Genomic DNA, 17,394 nt, shown 5'->3' on the forward strand with positions numbered 1-17,394 from the left:
AGCTTTTAATGTGTTCAAGCTGCAAGACCAAAAACGCTCAAACATATGTTTTTCCTCAGTACACAAACTATTAAGACCCATAAAAGTCAATCTAAAATTAAATGTTTAGATATGAGCTTGGTTCAGTGGAACAGATAATCTCTGGTACACCTTTCCAAAAATTGTAGGCCATTAATAGAAAGTTTTAATGACTAATTTCACTTGACAAAATTCCTCATAAATATCGATTTATTGTAGTGGCTCTCAATACAAGTTATATGTTATTTAAATTATAACGTGCCAAGTTGCTTAAATCATTTTTGATTTTGCCATGTCCTGGACGGCTGAAATAATGAAGATCTGGGAAGTGTAACTTAAACTTAATGTTTTTACAGAAAAATATGCCGATTTGTTTTGTGTGTGTGTTTGGTTTGGTTTTATAGGCTCTATGTTGAAGACGGTAAGAAATAAAAGCATACATTTCCGTTTATCTGTCTGTCTGCTCTCGGCTCCCACACCTCGGCTAGTTGTAGTGTGATGTTAGTCCTTCCCGTTTCAAACTCTTACCATTAACATAAGAATTAAAGAGCTAAATATAATTTAGATATTTGCTACATTCGACAAAAAAGTTTAAGTGTGTGAAACCCATGTAGCCATTTTGCTTAACAGGGCTGTTTATCATGATTCAACCAAAGTTATAAAATAATGAACAGTCATCTGATTTTTTTTATTGTTAATGTGTTTCTTCCTATTGAGCAGTGAAAGTAAATAAAAGGTTTACGTGTCTTTTGCTTTAAGTTTTTACTTACTGGAGGGTTTTTTGTTTGTACTGCAGAGGCACAGCTAACAGCTAGCTCCTCACTTCAGCGGTTCTATCGGAGTCTGTTCCATTCGCAGCGCTGCTGTTGCTCCTCTTACACTTCAGACTGAACCATTGTTCTAACAATGGGAGGGGTGAGCTTACAAATTCATAATTTTTAATTTCTTTGATGAATGGTGGATTTACTTCGTTCTTTGTTTCTTTCGCCTTTTCATATAGATATTGTTTAAATACATAGGTTTCTTTTATGATTTTTTTAATTTACTTTATTTTTTGGTCATCTCTTTTCCAAGATTGGGAAAGGTCTAGAATCTCCCAAAATGTCCGCCCATGCTTGAGACAGTAAGATCTTGTGCCACATTGTTTTTATTTGGTTAGTAAATTTATACCTATATATATATATATATATATATATATATATATATATATATATATATATATATATATATATATATATATATATATATATATATATATATATATATATATATATATACACACACACAAAATGTGCATAGAGTCACATCTTTAACCATATGGCTACTCAATCAACAGAAAAGTCTAAATCAAAAACACCTTACTCTTCAGGGACTGTAACTCTGTTCCTAAACAACTGCTCACTCCTCTCAGTGAACTCAGGAGTTCATGTATAGGACATGTGAGCATTGTTATTAGCTTCTGTCAGGGGAACAAAATTGGAAACTTTCATAAAGTCCAGGATGAGCATGTATAATTCATGGAGGACTGGGATAAACAAATCAAAAGGTATGCAGGCAGACAGAAACAACTGAGCAAACAAATTGTGTGCATTTGGCTCAGCACTGCATGCGCCTTTGTAGGAGTGACTAAATGTCTGTTCGTCTCTGCTATTTTTTTTGTCTCCCCACTCTGTGTGCATTTAAATATGTGAATATCCATTTCAAAGAGGCCTGAATGCACTCCTGGAGGAATATGTTGGGTTTTTTTTGCCTGTTTAGAACAGCTACAAGAAAGAAACCAAGTGACCTGTGCAAACCTGATACTTTGATCTTTTGTTATTTCTCGCCTCAATTTGAAAACAGACCACCACAGACAGTCGCACTCATCTATACGCAGCACAGTCATGTTATTGTTATTTCCCCCAAAACATTACTTTGAATAGAGAAGGAAAATCTAGAGCTGTAAAAGAAAGAGAGCAGAGCACAAATGAAGTAACATCCAGTGTCGTCTGCTGCAGGCTTAGATCCAATACTATCCACATTCGCACTAAGAAAATAACATCTTGGCAGACATTCCTATAGCTCTGCATCTAATGGTCAATCAGAAATACACACACAGTGTGTATAAGTACAAAAACCCAGTCAGAGTGAGCATATTTAGTATAATGCCTGCACCGACAAGGTTTTTCAAAGCAAGTGCAACTGGAGGTGGGAAATTAATGGCTTGGTTCCCCCACATGGCTGAGGAAGAAGATTATTCCTTCAATCCCCTTAATTCCATTTGCTCTAATGAATATGTGTGAGAGCATGTGAGAGGGGGAGAGAGGAAATCACAAGTGTATCCAAGAAAATGGAGCAGGCTGATGTGTTTTAATTAACACTTTCTCACTCTCTCATGCTTATCAGTGGGGTGATGTATTGTTTTGTGTCTCGATACACAATTGTCTGTAATCGTGTCATTGTGCAATTCTTAATCAGCGCTCAATGACGTTCCGGATTCGTCTCAGTGGAGCCGGGGGGATAACGGTGTCAGATGGTCAAGTCTGTCAATTAGATGCACACGGAAAACTGGAACAATTATTGGAAAAACTGCTAATCTATGTCGTCATTTGAAAATATATCAAAATGGGTTGCGAGATAAAGTCCAAAGAAGGGGTGCGAAGCAAAACCCTTTGAAGCTATGGGAGATCAATAATGACAAAGGATCTTATCACAATGTTTTATGTGATAATGATAATTTAATGATTCTTCAATTATCTCCAGCTCATAAATTTCCTATCAAATGTCATTGTGCTTTCTGGTCAGGCCTTTGCTAAGCTATGCCAAACTTCTGAAATCACACAGTCCAAAACTCTACGTTTAGTTTCACGAGAGCACAACAGATTCTCCATACTCTAGACATATTCTTTGAAAGGAAAATGGTTTTTAGTCCAGACAAAGAATAGAGCAGATTGTGGTTACGTGTAGAAAACCAGAAATTCCTGCAGGTTTGTCTGTGTTTTCTGATGACCTCCATATTCAATTTCCATTGATGTAGCTCACTTCCTTTGACCAATACCTTCACACAATGAGATTGTTTTTGGCTTTTTGTAAACTCTGTAAAGTAGGGCTGAAGTGGAATCATGCAAATGAACATTTATTATCAAAAACTTGTTAGGAAAGCAGACCTTGAATTCTAATTATTCAGACTCACTATAATTGATGTAAGCTGAACTGCAAAGGGTAACATTTTTCACAAAAGGGTGCAAAAACAAAGCAATCCCCCGAGATTCTCTGTATTTGAAAAAGACAGATTTCAAAATCTGACTGACTCATGTTTTTTCACTTGTGTATTTAAAAATAGCTAAAAAGAACACAATAAAAATATGTAGCTGTAGTAATTAAAAATATATTTTCCGAGATGGTTCAACAGCATTTCTGTTGATTTGAAAGATTTCTAAAAACATTTTTAAATTACTTTTAAGATCCCAATACAGTGATGAGTTTTAGATCAATTAAGCCAATTTCATTTAGCTATTTATTTACATGAATGGTGAATCTTTGTGATACCAACTATGCTGAAATTTCACTATTCATAAAAATCCATAACTGCACATTACAGTCACATAAAAAGACAAATCAGTTTGATGGTAAGCTCAAGAAATAAGCAAAAAAAAAAAGATTTCATGCAGTGTGGTTTTTACCAAAAACAACATTCTTTCTTCTAAGTATAAATTAATCACAGTGAAAACATAAAGTAGACTTCGCTCATCCATAAAACTGGAAATCTATTCCCCCTTAAGCAAAGAAGGAGTAGACTATGTTTTCTGTCAATAAAAAAATCGATACACACACATACAACCATCTTATTTTGTTATTTTGTCCAGTTAAAAAAAAAACAAAAAAAAAACATATGTATAGGTTGTTTCTAAAAACTCGCATAACTAATCATGTTTTGTTAAACCACCAGTAGGAACACCTTCGGAGCAAAACCAATATCCTTTAATCCAAGAAATCCTGCCAAAATAGACATTTACTTCTATGCCATTTATTCCTTAATGGTCTTGGCAGCGGCGGGGAACAGGTTCATCCCTCAGAATAGATCAGTCTGGACTGCACATGCGAACCGAGCTGATAACTAAAGGCAGGAGTACCTTCAGAGGAGGAAAAAAAAATATCTAGGTCTGTGGCTATTTTGTTCGTATCTCAAAGACATTTATCTCATGAACCCTGCTGAATAGTTAATAACTGGAAACTCCATGAGCCATCTCTGCTGCTAGTGCTGCTGCTTTCAGTCCTTATATTCTCATAAAACAGATATTTTGAAGTATGACTGTTCTCGTACGGCGAACAGAGAGGCCTGACAATGACCTAAACTGGCCCTCGTGTGTGTCTGGCGGTAATGGAGCTGTCAAGGGCCAGAGACTGAGCATTAGCTTGATAGATGGCAGTGGAGTGATGCTAATTAACCCTGATGCTTTACACGTACACATTGCCTCTGTATCTCAGACATACAGTGGGGTGGAGGAACACGTGTCGTTTCCGAGCGGTTACACCGAAACGCTCGCTTTGAGTCAGGTGCACTGGTTGCTGAACATGAACACGTGGGATTTCTTTGTTTTAAATGGGTTTTAAAGGTGGATTTAAAAACGCATGCAAAGGCACATGCTTTGCAGGTTTTACTAAAAACCTGCAATGACCATAAAACGTTTCTCCCATGCTGCGCAAGGAATGATAAGGAATGATAAACTTAGCCGCATTTATTGCAGGCGCGCACACTGCAAATTGATCTGAGTCAGTTTGAGGAATTGTTTGCTTGCTCAAAATTTGACTCAGCCCTTTAATAGCCAGCGCTAGTTCCCTTTTAATGAGACGAGGACTGGCACTGAGGAATGTTATCTAGCTAATTTACCCAACTGAAGATGGCTGTGGCTGAGATTCTACCCTCGGTATCCCCCACTGTCTGTGCCCAAGTCCATCTGTCTCTACTTTTTTTTGTTGCTCATAATTTGTGCCCTTGCCTTTGTGCTGCACAAATTATCCTCCCCCTCCACAAGCTTCTGGAGTCTTTGAGGGTCTTGGTGCGGTGGGCATGAAATGCAAAACAACATAACCCGAAAACAGGGAAGTAAGTAAATACTAAAAAAAAAACAAAAAAAAAACATCACATCTTGCCTGAGACCAGACAGAGAAAATCTGTATTTCAAGATCCCAGACAATCGCCATTTCTTCTTCCCATTAATGTTCTATTGCAATAGTTTTGAGAAAATGTGAAATAAATGGATTGCACACCTACTATGCTGCAATGGCAAACATATATTACCCAACTAAAGTGGATGCTTTTCAGTATCTCATTTAATTTTTCCTTAACTTTCTGTTAAAAAATGCCTTGCACATTGTCGTGCAGGTTTTGTCCACTAAAGTGCTTTTAGTGATATAGTAGAAAGTTGGTTTGATGACCAGACAGAGGCAAATTCTGATTTTAAATCCAGTACACAAATGTCTTATTCTACCAGCATTTAGGCATTGCTTTGTGTGTTTGTTATTACAGGAGGCATAAGACTCAAAGTTACAGACTGTTGCTATACCTGAGTGGCTGCTTGTCTTCTCGCTCCTTCTCAATTTCATACTTTTGCAGTTTCAGTAGTTTTTTCCCCACCCAACTATTTTCAAGCATGAAAAGTAGCAATCTGCCGCAGGGAGTCAATTTGTTCCTGCCTTGGGTACATTTTGTCAAATGGGTGAAGGGGGCAAATTTACCTGGAGTCTACCTCATCTGGGGCGCCAAATACAATAAATAAATAAAGAAAAATGAGAGTACAGTGAGCATAAATGAAATCAATGGTGAAAGTAGAATAAAATAAAAGTAAATTATCATAGTTGAATGTCCCAAATTTGCTCTGAATGTTAAATGCTTCAAGATCTGTACACCTCTGATATGGAGAATATTTAATATTTAGGAGCTTTAAAAAATTCCTCGTTTTGAATGTAGGAACTAATAACTTGGATTTTTTAAAATTATTATTACTTTATTTACTTAATCCAAAACAGACTTGATTACTGTACTGTACTCATGGCTATCAAATACCAAAACATCTTTTGAGCAGATTCTTGGCAGAGTAAAACTTTTCAATAGAAAATAACTTAATTGAATCACTTTAGAGGAGAAACGATGCATCGACTCCACGAGCCGTGAAGGTATCAACAAATCTGCATGCAGAGAAAGAATAAGAAGAGATGAGGAGGAACAACATTTTAAAAACAAAAACTTTTGAGAAAATTAAAAAAAAGAAGAGAGAAGACAGCAAAGGTGAACGGCAATCATCTCGTCAAAGCAAAGTGTAAAAGAAAGCGACAGGGAAGAAAAAAACAACAATCATCGGAACAGATGCGGGAGAACTAATGAGGGGATGTTTAGCAAAAGTGTAAAGACAAAAAAGAAGACATGGGACCAAAGGGAAGGAAAGGGGACTGATGAGAAAAAGCAAAAAAAAAGTCTATGGGAGGAAACATCCAACAGAGAAAGGCAAAGGGAGATAAAGATGAAAAAAGAAGAAACTGAAGGTGAGGAAAGGGAGATAATTGGTGCAACACAAACAGAGAATTTGGTAAAGTGACAAGTTCCAGGAAAAACAGATGGAAGTAAAAAGTAAATGAAATTAAACAAGGGACTTGCTTAAGTCTAAAAGATTGAGACGAAAAGAACCGACGCCGACGGAAGATGAAAAAAGGGAATAGAAAAGCAACCATTGTGCGGCACAAATATGAACAGAAGGGAGACCGATTTCAGAAAAGACAAAAACAAAGGTTTTCAAAGGGGGAAACTACAAACAAAACAAAAGGCAGAACAAAAGAATAAGACGTGGAGTACATTTTAAAATTCAACCAAAACCTCCATTCATTCCTGGTCACATTTTCCTGGTCTTTTCAGGTTTCTAGGAAAAAGCAAAAGCAAAGCAAGAAAAACAGTGCTGCCACGTGCCATCTTGACGGTGTAATTTATGAATGCCGTCATGTACACTCGGATGTGTGAAAGTGGAGAGAGCTTAAGACACAGATAATGAACTGAATCGATGGTTGTCTAAGGTCTCTTAGCCAGTTTTTATCTCACAGACTTATGTTTAAGCGAGCAAGTGAATTAATGGCCCAGCGAGCCATTAATTCCCAGGAGCTCTTCAGTGGCAGACTGTAGCAGAGAAGGTCTGATGGTGATAATGCTTCACCACCGAAGCCATGAGACTCGCCCAGCAAGACCGCTTTACACCCTGTCTACTTTGCCTCTGAAAACTGACTTCAAATGTTAGCAGCCCATTAAATAGCCATTATCAGCTGTGCTCAATCCTTAAAGGCTGCATCAAAATGGTTTATATAACACCTAGGAGTAGGAGTAAGTAAAGAAGGCACCCGTTTGTGTCTTTGAAATCAAAATTACGTTAGAAGATGGAGTTTAAACATGAAAGAGTGAATTGTATAATATAAACATTATACTGTTCTTTTGTGCTTAGGGTCTATTTAATGTTTTCATTTTACTTCAGGTCCTCTTTTTCACCTTTAAAAAAGTAATGAAAACCGTTATTCACTATTATCTTATTATGATGTATGAATATATTTTAGGAACTGTGTTAAAAATTCAAAAACTGAGTCAATGGTTGCCGAAATTCTCTTTTTCACACTTTGGTGAAAGCCAAAATCTGACCAAGATTACTCGAGTAAAGACAAATAACTTTTTTAAAATAAAGATTTGATGTATTATGGGAAAAATGTGAAAAGATACACGAAAAACAATTAATGCCACCAGTACTTTTGACCACATTTGGTGGAAATATGATACATTTCACAAGATACATCCAGGCCTAAGTAATGCTAGTCCTGTACAACCAAGAAACTTTTACAGAAGTTCAACATAAAGTAAATATCTAAAAAATAATCCATCTTACTTTGATCTACATTCAAACATGGCGGTGATGGAGAAATTGTCTCGTGATGTGTTGTTACACTTAACTATAACTTATGAATTTATTATTTTCCTTAGCATAAGTTAAAGAAAATGTTTACATTTATAATTAAAAACAAAATCAATCAATTAATCAATCAATCAAACTTTATTTGTATAGCACATTTCAGCATCAAGGCATTTCAAAGTGCTTTACATCAAATCAAACACAAAAACACAATGCAACATAGAATCAACAATAAAAACACAACATAGTCAGATTCCGTCAATAAATTTGTAATTGATTACGTTTTGAATACAACTCTAAACAAGTGGGTTTTTAGTTGAGATTTAATAGAAGTCAGTGTTTCAGCTGTTTTACAGTTTTCTGGAAGTTTGTTCCAGATTTTTGGTGCATAGATGCTAAATGCCGCTTCTCCTCGTTTGGTTCTGGTTCTGGGGATGCAGAGCAGAACCAAAACCAGAAGACCTGAGAGTTCTGGAAGGTTGATACAACAGCAGCAAATCTTTAATGTATTGTGATGCTAAACCATTCAGTGATTTATAAACTAACAACAGTATTTTAAAGTCTATTCTTTGAGCTACAGGGAGCCAGTGGAGAGACTTTAAAACTGGTGTTATGTGCTCTATCTTTCTGGTTTTAGTGAGAACGCGAGCAGCAGCATTCTGGATCAGCTGCAGCTGTTTGATTGATTTGTTGGACAGACCTGTGAAGACGCCGTTGCAATAATCAATACGACTGAAGATAAACGCATGGATGAGTTTCTCTAGATCTGGCTGAGACATTAGTCCTTTAATCCTGGAAATGTTCTTCAGGTGATAGAAGGCCGTCTTTGTGACTGTCTTTACGTGGCTCTGAATGTTCAGGTCAGAGTCCATCACTACTCCCAGGTTTCTGGCCTGATCACTGGTTTTTAGTTGTAATAACTGAAGCTGTGCACTGACTCTAGATCGTTCCTCTTTAGGTCCAAAAATAATAACTTCAGTTTTGTTTTTGTTCAGCTGGAGGAAGTTTTGGCACATCCACACATTTATCTGTTCTAAGCATCTGTTCAGTGATTGGATGGGTTCTGAGTCTCCTGGTGACATCGTAATGTAGAGCTGTGTGTCATCTGCATAGTTATGGTAGCTAATATTATTTCCTGTTATAACCTGAGCTAGTGGGAGCATATAGATATTGAATAAGAGGGGTCCTAGGATTGAACCTTGGGGTACCCCACATGTGACCTTTGACCTCTTTGATGAGAAGTTTCCAATTGAAACAAAGAAATCTACGTGACAATTTAAGTGGCTGATTAACACAATACTACGTTTACACAATAAACTCGGACTATGTCTATAGTCTAAATATGTATCCTCAAAATTAATCAATTAGGATTTGTTTTTGTTTGGTTTTTTTTTGCCTTAGAACCTTTGATTCATGCTTGAAGCATCTGATTTGTAAAATGTGGTAAAATTGTAGTCAGCTGCCAGTTAGGCCCTGAGACTGTTATTTTTTCCCGCACATTTGCAGGTAATCACAGGTAAATTGTAAAACCAATAATTAGTCTAATGTGGCTTTTGTGTGAAACTTGCAAGTGGACTCGACAATTTGACGGCACGAGGGTTACCTCTAATTGAGGAGGAGGAAGATGACTTGCTGTAATCACCTTGGAGACAAGATGAAAGGCTTGGATTACAAGCTATTGGAAAGGAGGTATTGACTAATCACAGATCCACTTCAGGAGAGCTTAATCCAACCTCGACGTCCATCCAAATATTTGACAATTTGTAGAGTTCACTCTTGAATGGGAATGTATTCCAGTTGTTTAAATGCGATTTAAAACTGGCCCATTTCATAGATGAGTTGAGACACGCGAGGAGGGGATCTAATGTGGAGGCAAAAGATGTAAGATGCAACACCAACACCACTGAATCAGTTCATTTAAATTTCCAAGAGGAACCTCAATAAAACTAGCAACAGAAAGATTTACAGATCTGGAAATGCATCTCTGCCTGCTGCTGCTGGGAAGGAGACAAAGTCGGAGGGTTTAATGGAAAATACAACGCTTTACAAACTTTTACAGACGGTTTAGGTCTGAGTTTGTCACGCAGTGGAGAAATATGATGCAAAAAAGGACAGGAAGCAGGCAACTGAGGCTAAAGCCTTTAATATAAGTATTGATAAATCATTATTTTCCTTCTCACACCATCGTACACACTCACTTTCACAGCACTGTATCTAACTCACTGAAATCAACACCGACTGGCACACACAGAACAAATACCCATCTGTTACCAACCAACTCTGAATGCCCTGAATACAAATCGAGTAATTATACACAAGGGCTGCACAAGAAATTAAAAAAAAAAACAAAAAAACACACACACACAAACCAGCTGCCTACTCAAGAAAAAAAGAAAAAAAATCATCCTATTGTTCCAAATCATTGAACACCTTTTAGTAGTACTTAAAACTCGGAATGTGTCCTCCTGTTATTTAAACCTTTCTGACATGACTGTGAAAATGAAGCAGCCCAAATAATCTAAATGACTAAGTTTAGATTATTGCATGCTAGCAGAGAGGCAGTGTTGTGTCCAGGCATACTGGACATCTGTGTGCTGCCCTTGGGTGGCGGTGGGTCCAGCATGGAGGAGTCACTTTGGGTTGAGGGTGTGGCGTATACAGCCAAATCCACCAGAGGGGCAGGATTTGGCTGTATACTTGGGGTAGTCAAGGGGGTTGACTGGGGTAAGGTTGTGAGGGTTTTGAGGGGATGAAACAGAGCCTAGGAGCTCGGGGCTTTGGATTGTGCCCTGATGAAATGTGATGTTTTGGAGGCTGGGTGTGCCTGCAGCGGCCTGTGTGGATATGACCACCAGGGGCGCCATACAGAGGAGAAACGTTATGACAGTTCTAAGGGGTCCCTCCACAATTTATTTATTTATTTATTTGTTCATAGAAATAAAAAAATAAAATAAAATTGGGGCCCTGTCAATTACAAAATTAATCATATTATATTTTAGAGGATTGTTTTTAGCAGTAAAAATTAAATGTTTCCACTCCTAGACCAAAACACACACATCCATATTAGCCCTGAAACCCTCTGGATCTGCATGAAATGATTTGTTCCTGCTTGGAGTGCTTGATGGTGTTCAGCAGCAGTCAACAGAAGACAAGAACGACTGTGGCACTTAGTATGCCGCCAAAAAATAAAGTCAGGTTTTAAAAAAGAAAAAAATTATAACCCAGTTTTTCTCCAAGAGAGCTGGGTAGACTGTGTGAGATTATCAACCATTTACCATAGTTAGCTTAGCTACAGACTGCTTGCCTCCATTTCACTAGCATCTAATGAATTAAGGAAAAAAATTACCAAGTCATTCATATATTTAACTTGTCCCTTTTACCACTTAACAACAGATGAGTCAGTCAGCAGCAGCTCTAACCCACATCCCTCCTGACCCGTCCTCTCCTAAGTGAAGTACTAAAGCTATGTAACTTTCATATAAATATTTTTTTTCATATATTTGTTAAAACTGTCATTATGATGTGACAGTATGGTATGAGAGATAATCTGCGAAAAATCTATTTCCTCTGTTTTCTCAAAGTGCTAGAAACAATTAATCAGAGGCAGGACAGATTTAGTGCAGTCAATCACAATCTCATGTGGTGCTGCTCATCCTTCCTCCCCCTCGCTCTGTGCTATGCTGCAGCTAGCGTAGCCTGTGGTGAATGCTTAGTCTCGTTCAGTGGTGGAGAAAGAACTCAAAAAATTTACTTGAGTAAAAGTACAAATACACAGACAAAAATGTACTCTAGTAAAAGTGAAAGTACCACATTAACATTTTTACTTGAGTAAAAGTGAAAAAAGTACTGGCTTTTAAAACTACTTAAGTATTAAAAGTAAAAGTACTTGCTGAATAAATTACCTAATCGCTAATACAATACCATTAAGTGTACCTATCATATTTACTTTTAATACATCAGTAGTGTGTCATTTTAATGAACAATGGCACAGATAAAGCATGTTTTTATTGTGTTTACTCTCTCTGAAAGTCTAGACTTAGATATGTGATTCTATGTATCATAATTTCAGGGATGGAAACATCTCATCTCCTGTCCTAACATAGCATGAACTCCACTATTTTTGCCACTGGTGGCATTTATTTTGAAAGAAATCCAACAGAAAGGGGATGGAAAGAAAGTGGGTGGGGGAGAACATGCAACCAAGGAGCCACGTAGAGGTGTTGTAGTCAAGACCACCTAACCCGAGACCAGCGCTGCATGACACAATAAAATTAAGTGCACCTATTAAAATTGCTTCTCAAATTGATCTGAAAGATCCACATTCCCATAAAACACCTACGTATTAAATACTTAAAGCTGAAATAAATGTAACCAGTATCATTATCAATTCAAACTCTACTTCTTTCTCACAAGATTGATTGTTTTCACAGATTATCTGTCTCAGCTTTAACAAATATAGAGAAAACATTTTATTAAAGTTATATGCTGCAGCTTGAAGAAAATGCAACTACATAGCATTTTTTGAGAATTTAACTTTTTGTCAGGGGGCCCAAGATTTCTAGCAGCACCCCTGATTACCACAGACAAATGGAAACCCTGGGAACTAGGACCAGGGGCCTTACTGTGGTCCTCCTTGTCTCCTGTCCAGCACCTGAACAAATTTGGCATGAACTGGAGGTGCTTATGAGCCATTCGTCTTAATCTCGCAGGGGTTAGGTCACAAGGTGGATGACTTTCGCTGCCCTTAGGTGCTACGAGTTTTAGGCCTTCCACCTCACTTGCATACTCCTACAGGCAACCAGCTGACAAACATGATCATGATCTACAAGACACCACACAAATAGGATACCATTGTCAGATGTCCTTTTTGTACAGCAAACCTGCCATGACACATGTAGGCAACCATCTTCTCTCTATGACATGCCTGAAATGCCAAAGACAACTTGACACACCAAATTAGGTCCCAAACATACATCGAAGGAATTTGACATGTACTGGATTCAGTCCTCCAAGCTGGTATTTCACAATGACCTAAATAAATATGAGGGGAATTTAAATTTGACTTTGCCAGTAATGTACTAATCCACTCCCTCTTCCTGTCCAGCCTGCGTCTATAACACAGGTTGTTGAATTTCACCACATATGGACACCAGCCACTTCATCAACTGCACAATTATCAAAAACAGAGAATACGCCAGTATTGGGGTGGCAACATAATGTGTTTAGATGTGTGAACATGGTTAAGAGAACACTCATGAGATCTCATCAAACTAGAAAGGACAGGGCATCAAAATGACTTTGAAAATGGTATGAAATGTCACTCTGGCTGGTCTGGGCATTTCTGAAACTACTGGCTCACTGTAAGTTGATGCTGGATGAGAAAGGGACAGACAGATAACCACTCAACCAGAATTATGGTGAAATAACATTAGTAGTCAGCCAGAATTTTTGTTGAACTGCTATTTTTTATTTTGTAGGCTACCGTTTACTACCTGGGCTGACAGGTGTAAATCGGCAGCATACAAAGAAACGCTCTGCAAACACATGAATGTTCCCAAACAGATGGTTGCAACATTTTGTCTGTAGTAGCATTTTGTGTTAGCATTTGTTTTGTGGATTGTAGATTTTGGTTGCATTTTCTGTAATCGCAGCATTTTTTTTGTTGCTTTTTTAGCGTTTATATGTTTTGGAGTTTGTATCATTGCAACACGTTTTGACCTTTGTTGTGCATTTGCACCTGTTTGATGGAGACTTAGAGAGATAGAAATATAGATAGATTGCATTCTTATGTTTGAACACTTTCCATAGCAGCTTCTTCAGGTTTTAGATTTCTTTCTTTTTCTTTTTTTATTGAAGTGGTTGGTACATACACAAAACCAGCAAACAAAACCTGCTTGAGTTGGAGAGTTTTGAATCAAAGGAAGTTTGATTTTTACTAAAGGTATTCCCTTGTATCAAACCCATTAGGCATGTATTCCCATTGCTGAACTCTAAAATGAGCCTCATACATCATGCAATATGCCAGCAGACCTGCGAGGAAAGCACTTACAATCTGCTTAATGAAAAACAACTTAGCAGCAAATGAGGGGCTACAATAGGAAGTCTTTGGATATCACTGGACCATGCTGCTAGGGGGGTGTTTCATGCAAGTTGTTAGAAAATCAAAAATGGCAAACTTCACAGAAAGAGGGACGAAATATACTCTTAAATGCGCCCATGCAAAACTCAATCACACTAAGCAGTTGTTTTGATTAAAAGGGGTTGTGTGTTTTCTTGAGTTACTGTGGGGGCAGCAGAACTCCTTACTTTGTTATACATGCGTGATTTGTTTTGCTTCGTCTCAGTTTGTAGGCTCCCGTCGGAGCTCAACCATTAGCCCAGCAGGTGGCTACTTCAGTCATGTTTGTGCATCACTTTGGAAACTTATAACTGGAAAAGTTTAAAAAGTTTGCTAATTTGCCTACTGCACCATATGTATTTTTAAAACCAGAGCAATGCACATGTAGACAAACGGTAGCTCACCATAAACCAGACGACTGTATAAGATAAAAAATGTGTTTTAATATAGTTTCCTGCAAGCTTATTTCCCATCCCGTCTGCAACAGTTGCTTTTCTGTTTATTGTGGACATAAAAGAAAAATCATTAAAAACAATTACCCCCACTCTTTTATTGAATAGTATTGCGCACTGGAAAGACTGAAATAAATGCTCTCACAATTTATGAAGCTGAATCGATGGCAAACATAATTTCAATAAAACCTGTTAGTTTAAAGGTGACATTTTTTTTTACATGAGTCCATGCCTAGAGATAAAAACAGACGTGACTGTTATAGTCGTGCACCAAACAGCCATTTGTGATGATTTGAGATTTGTAAAATGCTGCATAATCCTCTTAGACATGACAAGATGGGCACACTGTGGTCATAAATGGACGGACATAATCGGCATTCGGAGATTTAACAACAAGGAATTGGTAGAAAAGGGCGTATGGTGAGCAAAGAAAAAATTCTCCCACACTGTTATTCAACCACCACCTGCCTGAGTGGTTGATAAAACACAGGATGGATTCATGTTTTCATGTCTTTTGACTGTACTGCATGAATTTTGCAACTGAAACATGGTGATATCTCTTCAAGCAACTTTTTAAAATCGGTTTGGAACAAATGCAATCACTGCCATGAGAGTATAATGTAGACCAACCATTAGCTGCTAAAATCACTTTGTATCTTCCTACCACTGTTAGTATAACTCTCTACTCTCCTGGTCCACTCTGCAGCACAGCTTGAGTAAAGGTTTACATTTTAAGACTGCACAGTAAAGACTGCTGCTTTAATTCAGTTGAGTTAACACAGAGGAGAATTGAAAATGGCGGCACCCATTTCCGGATTCAAACTCATTAAGCTTTAGTATTCCTGCCAATCACACTAACACATTAGGAAATGTTTGAGCTTAGAAATCCTTACTCTTGAGCTGGGTTGAAAATACGTTGAGCAGCTCTGAAAACTGAGGCACACCTCTATAATCCCAGTAAGAAGGTGAGTTTCCTTCACATCTTGTGTTGTGCAGAGACAGATGAGATATAACCTCCCCAAGTGTTTGTTGTGACGCTGATTAAACCCAGTCTAATTTGCAGAACCTAACAGCCTGTTGCCACAGCAGTCCCAGTATCTTCACAGAGTAGGAGAAAAGCACAAATGCACTCTGACATTCTAACATTTGTTTCGAGATCCAAACAGCGGCGCAGCAGATGGCGAGTCTTTCTGCTCATCTATTTCTTGTGCTCCCAAGCATAACTAAACGGCCATTTATGAGCACCCACCAACAGGTTAGCAGTGAAACAGACAGTGGTAGTCCCAATAACTGTGCAACTTATATAGAAGGTCATATTATATTAGTCAATCTTTCAATTTGAAATCCTCCAACTGATTTTGATGCTGTTTTTAGAACACTAATCCCGTTACATTCAAGGTTTACACCAACACCTATTTTGATAACTGGTGATATTAGCTGGTTTTGGGTAACCTAGTCTGCCGTGGAGAAATGGGGCTAAACGGTTCCCATATTTTAAACCAACTTTGGGTCGTTTTAATACCTTATTTTGCCGTGGAGCTCCCCAAATGGTAAACAGAACCAAAGTGAATGGAAAATGATGTAATAAATGAAAAAAAAGGACAATTCAACTAAATTACACAATGACATCATTTTTGTATTCATCTCCCTAATACATTAAAGTACTGACATTCCAAAGCAATGTGGCTTGCAATGCTTTAAATTCATGGAATTTAAAAGATTTGTTTACGAGTACCAAAGCAAAGCTGGCAGGGAAGAATTTTCAAAGCCTGGGTACAAAATGATGAAGGGCTAATTAGCCCATCATTAAGCATACTGTGAAGAAGATTAAGTGTCCACTCATTTGGAGTAAAATAAAAAGTAAAACCCTTTTTTTTTTTTTTTTTACAGAGGCAGAAAGAGTTTATATTGTTGATATGAAGGCAACTGATTTAAGTTTTGGGAACTGTATTTATGTGTGAGACCTTATTTTGACGTAGGAAAAGACAAAATTAAGTTGTAGTTTAGTTGTTGAAGCTAAATTGAAGGGCTATTTTTGATTAAATATAGTCTCAATGGAATCAGACACTTTACACGTTGAATCTATAACACTGCATTTTTATCTTATGCAATTACATACTTGAGTTTCTTTGCTACAAATTCACTAGCAAAGAAATAGAAAAAAAATATAGCCTTCAGCTTTTAGCCAATCAAATGACGCTCCTTTGATCACGTGTCAGACAGTTAGCTTATTAGCACAGCTAGCTGTTCAAAGTGTTGACTGCTTTGACTTGAGTTACCCAAATAAACTTACATTGTCTAACGTTAAGTGGGTTGCATTTATCCTTATCTCCTCCCTTCTTGGCTAGTACATATGTTTTTGGCAAAACATGTTAATATACACAGCAGCTGTTGCTTGCACTCAGAAAATATTTAGTAATGCTGATTTAATGCAGTGGAATACATCAGTCACTCTCTCCAGTGAGTCACAGATTGACATATGCACACCTTGAAAACAGCTGAAGCTCATTGGAATCGTTCAAGGATGAGGTTAAGGAGGGGGAACGTGACGTTTACACACTTTTGACCTTTGTTCGTGTTCCACTTTCATAAGGTGCCTATCAACACAAATGATTCCTGCATCCCACTGGGGAGCGGTCCAGGCAAGAGAGCTGGAGGACCGGCTCGTTATCTGCTCCATATGGTCTCAAGGGAAGCGCCATCGTTCTGTTTTCTAAGGGAGGAATGCACACACTCACCCGCTGAGAGGAAGCGGTTTCCATTTCTGAACACCCCTCGTGTTTTCCATCCATTTTCTGCAGCTGAAATTTTCTCACAGAGTAGCTCCAAAAATATTCATACACCATTAGATTTTTGGGTTTTGGTTTAGTAGTTTGTCATGTTACAA

General features: G+C 37.7%; 1 protein-coding gene across 5 annotated transcripts in view; it reads right to left on the minus strand.

Annotated features, from left to right (window-relative positions):
• grm8a (glutamate receptor, metabotropic 8a) overlaps nucleotides 1-17,394 on the minus strand; it is a 245,637-nt gene that overhangs the window by 143,283 nt on the left and 84,960 nt on the right. Inside the window, exon 1 of one of the 5 annotated variants that reach the window (XM_044108981.1) lies at nucleotides 789-869. The exons of the other annotated variants lie outside the window; for them this stretch is intronic. The gene's annotated coding sequence lies outside the window, so the exon portion shown is untranslated. Of the gene's footprint in view, nucleotides 1-788; nucleotides 870-17,394 lie in introns of those variants that run through there. 5 annotated transcript variants of the gene reach the window in all.

This window comes from Gambusia affinis, linkage group LG23 (assembly GCF_019740435.1).
Source record: "Gambusia affinis linkage group LG23, SWU_Gaff_1.0, whole genome shotgun sequence".
Classification (NCBI taxonomy): Eukaryota; Metazoa; Chordata; class Actinopteri; order Cyprinodontiformes; family Poeciliidae; genus Gambusia; species Gambusia affinis.